Consider the following 9,662-nt stretch of genomic DNA (forward strand, 5'->3'; position numbering starts at 1 on the left):
TGTCTCACCGTCTCTCCTCTCCGTACATCACACAGACTGACCGACTGCTCTCGCACTCTGTGCCGCGTCTCTTGGTGCGATAGCGCTCGCGCGCCTTATGCCGAGGCGCCCTTGCCCGCACACATAACGGTATTACGGAGAAATATACGGCGCGTCGTCGTCCGGCGGAGAGAGCATTCGTAATCCTTTACCTCTTTACGGAGAAGGGTTTTGAATCGCGAGCCGACCGCGTGTCCGAGTCCACGAAATTTTCGTAAAGCAAAAAAAAAGGACCGGCGCGCCGCGTCGTGTACTCGTCGAATCGATTCCGCCCGAATTTCGTATATAAAAGAGAAAGGAGAGCCGAGAATTTCGAACCCCGCGATATATCGTCTCCATTACCACCAACGAGTGTGTGTGCGGTTAGCGCCCCGGCGATTTGCCTTCTCGCGTATTTCGTGTGCTGCCGCTGCTGCTCTCTCGTCGACGCTCTCTCTCTCTCCCTCTTATATATTATAGAAGAGAGACGACGATGAGCGACGCGGAGGAGGCAAACGGCTACGAAAACTCACTATGCGACGACCTCAGAGCAGGCGAGATTACCCGCTGAATTTAAGCATATTATTAAGCGGAGGAAAAGAAACTGACCAGGATTTCCTTAGTAGCGGCGAGCGAACAGGAAAGAGCCCAGCACCGAATCCCGCGGTTCCGCCGCAGGGAAATGTGGTGTTCGAAAGGATCCGCTTATCCCGAGGTGCCGCGTCGCGTCCAAGTCCATCTTGAATGGGGCCACTTACCCGTAGAGGGTGCCAGGCCCGTAGCGACCGGTGCGCGCCTCGGGAGAATCTCTCCTTAGAATCGGGTTGCTTGAGAGTGCAGCTCTAAGTGGGTGGTAAACTCCATCTAAGGCTAAATACGACCACGAGACCGATAGCGAACAAGTACCGTGAGGGAAAGTTGAAAAGAACTTTGAAAAGAGAGTTCAAGAGTACGTGAAACCGTTCAGGGGTAAACCTAAGAAACCCAAAAGATCGAACGGGGAAATTCATCGTCAGCGGCGCTGGCTTCGCGTCGGTCGGCGATGTCCCGCGGAGTCCGTGCAAATCGATCGTCGGAACTGGGTATAGGGGCGAAAGACTAATTGAACCATCTAGTAGCTGGTTTCCTCCGAAGTTTCCCTTAGGTTAGCTGGCACTCGGCCGTTCCGCACGGAATGCGCGCGAGTCTCATCTGGTAAAGCGAATGATTAGAGGCCTTGGGGCCAAAACGACCTCAACCTATTCTCAAACTTTAAATGGGTGAGATCTCTGGCTTTCTTGAATTATGAAGCCACGAGCATCTTCGAATCAGAGTGCCAAGTGGGCCATTTTTGGTAAGCAGAACTGGCGTGGTGGGATGAACCAAACGCAGAGTTAAGGCGCCCAACTCGACGCTCATGGGACACCATGAAAGGCGTTGGTTGCTTAAGACAGCAGAACGGTGGCCATGGAAGTCGGAATCCGCTAAGGAGTGTGTAAAACTCACCTGCCGAAGCAACTAGCCTTGAAAATGGATGGCGCTGAAGCGTCGAGCCTATACTCTGCCGTCAGTGGCAAGTGGGGCGGCAACCGAAAGCGGGCGTTAGTCTTCTCTCGCGTCGTCACGAAGCCCTGACGAGTAGGAGTGTCGCGACGGTGAGCGCAGAAAAGTCTAGGCGCGAGCTTGCCTGGAGCCGCCGTCGGTGCAGATCTTGGTGGTAGTAGCAAATACTCCAGCGAGGCCCTGGAGGACTGACGTGGAGAAGGGTTTCGTGTGAACAGCCGTTGCACACGAGTCAGTTGATCCTAAGCCTAGGAGAAATCCTATGTCAATGACGGCGTACAATATACTCGAGTGTCGAGAAATAATAATAAATATTATACGAAAGACACACGCCCGTCGGGCAAAAGGGAATCCGGTTCCTATTCCGGAACCCGGCAGCGGAACCGCATACAATTCGGGCCCTTGTAAGAGTGTTCGTCGGGGTAACCCAAAATGACCTGGAGACGCCGTCGGGAGATCCGGGAAGAGTTTTCTTTTCTGTATAAGCATTCGAGTTTCCTGGAAACCTCTAGCAGGGAGATAGGGTTTGGAACGCGAAAAGCACCGCAGTTGCGGCGGTGTCCGGATCTTCCCCTCGGACCTTGAAAATCCAGGAGAGGGCCACGTGGAGGTGTCGCGCCGGTTCGTACCCATATCCGCAGCAGGTCTCCAAGGTAAAGAGCCTCTAGTCGATAGAATAATGTAGGTAAGGGAAGTCGGCAAATTGGATTCGTAACTTCGGAATAAGGATTGGCTCTGAGAAGCGGGGCTGACGTGCCGGGCCTGGGCGAGGTGAACGGTCGGCGTTCTCGCGCCGGTCCCGGGATCCGAGCTCGGTCCCGTGCCTTGGCCTCCCGCGGATCTTCCTTGCTGCGAGGCTTCCGTGGCGGCGCAAGCCGTCGTGGTCGTCCTCTTCGGCCGCCATTCAACGCTCAGCTCAGAACTGGCACGGACTAGGGGAATCCAACTGTCTAATTAAAACAAAGCATTGCGATGGCCCTCGCGGGTGTTGACGCAATGTGATTTCTGCCCAGTGCTCTGAATGTTAACGTGAAGAAATTCAAGCAAGCGCGGGTAAACGGCGGGAGTAACTATGACTCTCTTAAGGGAGCCGCCGATTTTGGTGGTTTCCATGCGCCAACCCCACCTCCTCGCGGTGAGAGTCGGGCAACGTCGGAACCAACCTCCCGGCGGCCAACGGGGCTCTGGCTTGGCGGAGCGGCAACGCTCCGTCCGGGTCCGTGGGGTTGCCAGCCCTTCGGGTCTGTTTACGGCAGGCACCACAAGAAGAGAAAAATATAATCTCCGGCGGCAGCCTCGGGCCGCCGGTCCTGTCGTCCCTTCGCCACCCTCTCCTGACCCCTCTCCAGGCTCTTCTCGTCGGCCGCCCGCTAGGCCACGACGCCGCCCAACACCCGCTGCCCCTGTCCCTGCTACCCCGCAAGCCCCGCAATTCCCATGCCCACACTGTGATCGTGCGTTCACCACGAAGACCGGACTCGGCCTCCATCGCCGATGTGCACACGAGGCCATCGTCAACGAGGAGGTTAACGTCGAGAGGGTTAACCGCCAATGGAGCGACGAAGAGAAGCGCATGATGACGAGGGAGGAGGCGCTTGCCGCGAATCGAGGCGTTAGGTTTATGAATCAACATCTGTTAACCGTCGTTCCGATTATGATCGATTATAATCGCCCGTTATGAAACATGAAAGCGTAGGCGAGTTAAAGAGATTGCGAGACACGGTGGCTGCATCGCTGGCCGCGCTGACGAATTTGAGTCGACCGGTTGCTCAGTGAGACGATATGCTTGTTTATTGCGTCTCACAAAAATTCTGTCAAAAAACGCGAAGCGAGTGGAACTTGAAGTGTTCCTCTATAACTTCAATTCCGGCGTACAAAGATATTCATGAATTTCTTACGACTCGAATCCGCGGATTGTCAGACTTCGCGGAAGTTTCAAGAGAAAGTGTTAATCAAAAGCCAAACAAGCCGCGTTCGTCAATGCATAACGTCTCCGCTGTCAAGTGCATATGCTGCTCAGGCAATCATTTCGTGATAAAGTGCGAGCCGTTTCGTCAAAAATCAGTTGAACAACAAAATGAGCTCGCTCGCAAAAATCGTGTATGCTTTAATTGCTTGCGCTCGGGGCATATTTCGCCGAATTGCCCGAGCCAACAGCGATGCAACCACTGCAGTCGGTCTCATCATTCTTTATTGCATTCCGAAAATTATCAATCGTCAGCTGTCAGAAAAGATTCGGAAGCTGCGAAACCAAGCGTGAAAACGAATGCGAAGTCCGACGCCTTGGACGGTTCCAATAACGCTGCCGTGACCAGCGTCCAGACAATCGAGCCGCCGGACTTTACGACTCCCGCGGTTCTCCTCGCAACCGCGTGGGTGAACATCCACACCGCTGAGGGCCGACGCTTTAAGGTTCGCGCGCTATTGGATCAGGGATCCAATTTTAGTTTTATATCGGAATCTTTCTGTCAAACCATACGGACCAGGCGACAAAGAACCGATTTACAAATCAAAGGATTCGGGGAAACCTACACGGGTGCCGCAAAGTCGCGCGTGTCCTTGCGAATGACTCCGTGCGCGAAATCCGACCCGGTATTTCCAATCACAGTGTACGTGTTTCCGAAGATCACGTCGTACGCGGCTTCGCGAGTTCGACCTGTCGAATCGTGGCCTCACTTGAAGGGCCTTTCCCTCGCGGATCCGGATCCGTCGAGCAAACATCAAATTCACTTGCTTCTTGGAGCCGACGTTTATGGCTCACTTTTGATGCGCGACTTGAGGCAAGGTCCGCTCGGTACCCCCACAGCTCAACTAACCGCGCTCGGTTGGATTATTTCCGGTCCGACCAAAAATAAACGGAAGGCTTCAAAAGAAGCCGTTTTAAATTGCGTTCTCGGTCAAGAGATAGACACTCTTCTCCAGCGGTTCTGGGAAGATGAGGAGATCGCGCCTCAAATTCCCCTCACGGAGGAGGAAGAGATTTGTGAGCGACACTTCGTGCAGACGCATAGTCGGTTGTCCGACGGACGATACGTCGTTCGACTACCCTTTAAATGTGATCCTCCGATCGAAATCGGAGAGTCTCTTTCCATTGCGCGGTCGCTGTACAACCGCATGGAAAACAGATTGAGAAATCGATCGGAACTGTATTCGCAGTATAACGAATTTCTAGCGGAATACGAGTCCCTCGGACATATGACTAGCGTCGACGAGTCGGAAAAAACCGAGTATTTGCCCGTTTACATTCCGCACCACCCCGTGATTCGGGAAGATAGTTGCACGACTAAATTACGGGTCGTTTTCAACGCGTCGTGCCGAACTAGGAATGGCACGTCGTTGAATGACTTTTTATTAATAGGGCCCAAATTACAGCAAGATCTACCTGCCGTGTTATCGCGATGGCGACGGTGGAGCTTCGTTTGTACGGCCGACATCGCCAAGATGTTTCGGCAAATTCAAATTCATGAGCAAGATTCAGACTACCAAAGAATTCTTTGGCGTCCTCAAGCGGAAGCGCCCGTTCGACATTTTCGCTTGTTAACGGTCACTTACGGTCTCGCTCCCGCTCCGTATCTCGCAATGCGAGTATTGAAACAGCTCGCCCTTGACGAGGGAGAAAAGTTCAAGGCCGCGGTTCCTATCCTAGGAGAGTCTATTTATGTAGACGACGCCCTGTTTGGCGCGGATGATATAAAATCTTTAAAAAATACTCGCGTTCAATTGATGCAGTTAATGGAAAAGGGGGGATTTCAATTAAGGAAATGGGCATCAAATTCGATCGAACTTCTCAAGGATTTGTCTGTTGACCAATCGGAAGTAACCGATCATCTAATCCTGACGGAAGATTCACTTAAAGTTCTCGGCCTGTCATGGATGCCTAACGAAGACGTGTTTCGCTTGAGAGATCGTGTCTAATTGCGCGATCAACAGATCTTTTGCTGTCGACATTTTTTTTTTTTTTTAGCAACGTCAGTAGTACAGACGGAAAGATTCGCGGACGCTTCCTCTATCGAACGCGACGCGTATGTCTCAAGTTTGACTTGAGACCATTGATTATGTCAGGCGCGTGAACGGCGCGGACGGCAAGAGTTCGCGGACGACCTTGTTGTTGAAACGCGACGAATTTGTCTCAAAAGAGACCACTGAGTATGTCGGGCGCGTGAACGGCGCCGACGGCACGAGTTCGCGAACGAACTGACTGTCGAACGCAACGAATTTGTCTCAAAAGAGACCACTGAGTATGTCGGGCGCGTGAACGGCGCCGACGGCACGAGTTCGCGAACGACCTGACTGTCGAACGCGACGAATTTGTCTCGAAAGAGACCACTAAGTATGTCGGGCGCGTGAACGACGCCGACGGCACGAGTTCGCGAACGACCTGACTGTCGAACGCGACGAATTTGTCTCGAAAGAGACCACTAAGTTTCGTCTCACGAGTCGAATTGGGTTTTGACGACGTGAATCGGAGTCTACCCGTACACTTGTTTCTCTAAAGCGAACTCGACACTTGGTTCCTGTCTCTTCTTTTGCACACTCGTTTGTAAGACGATGTGCTTCTATTGTCCACCCGCGCTTTTTCACTGTCCGCGAGAGTCACACGAGAATCACTTTCTCCGTTTTACCTTATCGTCCTCGTTATCTTCACAATCCGGCTCGAAGGACCATTTTACTTCTGTGCGAGAACCTTCGATTTGTTTTAATTTTCCGCGCAGAGGCAAATTTATTTATTTATAAGTCGGCTCGTAGATACGAAGGAGACTGGATGCGGAGAAAATTGTAAAGGTGGAGAAATTCACTTTTGAGGCAAAGCAGTTTTATTCAAAACTCTCGCAGACAAGATTAAAACGCGGAAGTTCGCTCTAGAACAAGATAAATTCGCGCGATGCTCTTTTCGCTGATATACACGGAGACGTCTCTTCAGTTCAGACTCCTCGAGTAGACTCATTTTTGATCCTCGCGGAATTCGGCAGCTAAGGCTCATCCGATCGACGCGTGGCACACGTGCTGAAATCCTATTCGTGGACGATTGCCCCATCACGCTCCGAAACGCGAGACAAAGGCGAGTTTTTGTAGATTCCTCGCTCGCGGAATCGAAAACAACCGGAATAACATCTCGGCGTCGAATATTTTCAATTTCTACGATTGACCTTGCTTCGTCGCTCCGAAAATACGTGACAATTTTAAACACAAGTTGACGCGCAATTAGCTGCGTTCTTCATCGACCTACGAGCCAAGTGATTCACCGTTCAGGGTAATCGTTCGAAATTTTTGCGTTCGCGAAGAAACGCGCTTCTCGTTCAACCATCGTGGTCTCTTCTCTCGGACGAGAGAGAGAAAGAATAATCGTGGTGGCTCTTCGATCAGGCTGTCCGAGGACGCGCGCGGACCGCCGCCTCCCGCCAGGGAAGGCTACGGCACAAAGGTAGAGTTGTGTGTTTCTCGATCGGAGCGTCTCTCCCGCAACGGGAGAGCCGGGGCGGAAGCTTTTTGAAGAAACCGTCGGACCGACACAGTTGACAGATAGTCGAAATATCATCGATCCTTCCTGTATTATACAGGGTGATTCAAAACAACCGTTTGTCTTTAAAATGTCGTATTCCTGACTCAATTTAAAGACGATTTTTCCTTTGCCAAAATTTTATCCGAAGCTTAGTTTTTGAAATATAAAAAGAAATAGTTAGCGAATTACAGCACGAGTACGGGCGGTAATCAGGAGCGGCGCACCACATTATCCGACGCGGGCGATTACGTGGGCGCTCGAAGCGATCAGCTGTTTGTTACACGCGGCGTTTTGTGTGTGTGTGTGTGTGTGTGTGCGTGTGTGTGTACGCGTATACACACACACACACACACTCTCTCTCTCTCTCTCTCACTGATTCTTACCTTGTAGAGATGTTTGATGTCCTTTGACGAATAATTGTTGCCTGACTGGATACAATCCGATATTGACACACTGTGACACACTGCATGATGAAATCATTTTTTTGTAATAAATTCTATTGACACTTTGACTCACGCACTTGATTAAAAATTATTGTAATAAATAACTGATTACAAATTACAACACATAATCACAATCTGAGAGAATTTTCTCTTAGAATTTGCCCTGAAAATTGTGGTAATCGTAGGATAATATTGTATGGAAAAAATTTTATTAGAATTCCTCTAATTAATATTTATCACATTCAAAATAATAATATCTATCACAATAAAATATGAAACATGTTTTATTAATTTTACTAAACCGTAAAGTAAAATTAATGAAATATATTTTATATTTTATTGTGATTGTTTTTCCTTTTATTTAATTTTAATAACAGTAATTTTATTGTATCATATCAGATTTGTACACTGTATCTGGTTCCGACGCTTCGGACCCTTTTGATAGACTATTGAATACGTGATTGAGGTTCGATTGTCGTTCTTCAAGAACAAAGAAAGACAGGATATCGCGGATCCGTTACAAGCATACCGCTATTATTATAGGATGTTGCTCGTCATAGCTGAGCGCGGAATTCGTCAACCGCCCGCCAAGACGGAGTAAAGAGTCCTCTCCTAGAAAAGGACTCAATTTGCTCAACGAGCTCGAATGCGGCATGGTGCCGTTATTCTTTAGTGAGCGCGTTTCCCGCTCGAAGAATCTCTGTTGCAGATAGCGCAACCAGAAGATTTCCGCCCTCCTAAACTCATCGGCGTTCAGAAGGGGGAAGAGTTGGGAGCGAGACGCGCTCTTTTCTTTTACACGAAGAATAAAGCGATTCATATAGGCAGTCACGCGGACAAGCTTGGTCCAAGTGGAGAACCTATATGGGAGTTTCCATTCCTCGGCCTCTTAAACATGGAACGTCACAGGCCGTCTTCTTTTTACCTACACTTGCTGATCGGTGGCAGTGTCGAGCGGAGCTGAGACATTCAGAATCGGCCACGCAGTCGATGGCTTCTGAAGCCATCGTGGACCGTTCCACCATAGCGGGTGAGTCACGAGCTCGGAGGCGGTCAAGCCGCGCAAGGCACAGTCCGCCGGATTATCTCGAGACGGAACGTGATTCCAACAAACAGAATCCAGACAGGTATGCACTTCGGATACGCGGTTAGCCACGTAGGTGCTCCATTTTGATGGATGTTGACGGAGCCACGCGAGAGCGATGGTCGAATCCGTCCATCCGTATATTGGAATCGGAGGTAATTTCAACGATGTCAAGGTCCACTTGATTAGCCGGCTGAGGAGGACGATAGCGTTCAGTTCCAAGCGCGGGATGCTTACGGTTTTGATCGGCGCGACCTTTGTTTTAGCAGCGAGCAGAGTGATTTGAAACTTCGTTGGCGAAGGAAGCACTCGAATATAAACGACCGCCGCGTAAGCGCGGTTTGAAGCGTCGGCAAACTCGTGGATTTTGAACGCGAGGTTATTGGAATGTCGACCGGTCCAACGCGGTATTCGGACGCGGTTTAATGATTCTAAATCGTTGGTGTAGCTCTCCCAACGATCGCGCAACTACTCTGGAAGAGGGGAGTCCCAATCACATTTGAGAAGCCATAACTCTTGTAGCAAGATTTTCGCGGTTACAACAACCGGAGCAGCCCATCCTATTGGGTCGTATAATTTTGCCGTGAACGAGAGAACGGAACGTTTCGTGTGCGTAACCGATCTCAACGGAGTTATCACGAATTTGAACGCGTCCTCTTTAGCAAGCCATGAAAGCCCGAGAATCTTCTTTTACGAGTAAGTGATCGGTGACTTCCGGCTGATGAGCCGAAAGTCCTTGAAGAAGAGAGGAGGCATTAGAAACCCACTTTCGTAGTTGAAAACCTCCCTTTTGCAGGATTTCAACTAGTTGGACACGAGCTTCTATCAATGAAGTCGTATCGTCCGCGCCAAAGAGCGCATCGTCCACGTAGAGGGACTCGCTGAGAATTGAAACAGCCGCGGGATAGTTGTCACCTTTATCTAGAGAAAGCTGTTTCAGTACCCTTATTGCGAGGTACGGAGCGGAGGCGAGCCCGTACGTTACAGTGAGAAGGCGATAGTGTTCAATCGGCCCATCGGCCGACGATCGCCATAAGATTCTTTGAAAATCCGCGTCAGACGGATGCACGAGAAT

General features: G+C 50.3%; 1 pseudogene; it reads left to right on the top strand.

Annotated features, from left to right (window-relative positions):
* Positions 1 to 581: 581 nt before the first annotated feature.
* Positions 582 to 2,230, top strand: LOC146722054 (large subunit ribosomal RNA; annotated as a pseudogene).
* Positions 2,231 to 9,662: the final 7,432 nt, after the last annotated feature.

Source organism: Nylanderia fulva, unplaced genomic scaffold (genome assembly GCF_048542155.1).
Source record: "Nylanderia fulva isolate GAGA-0341 unplaced genomic scaffold, ASM4854215v1 Scaffold377, whole genome shotgun sequence".
In the NCBI taxonomy this organism is placed as follows: Eukaryota; Metazoa; Arthropoda; class Insecta; order Hymenoptera; family Formicidae; genus Nylanderia; species Nylanderia fulva.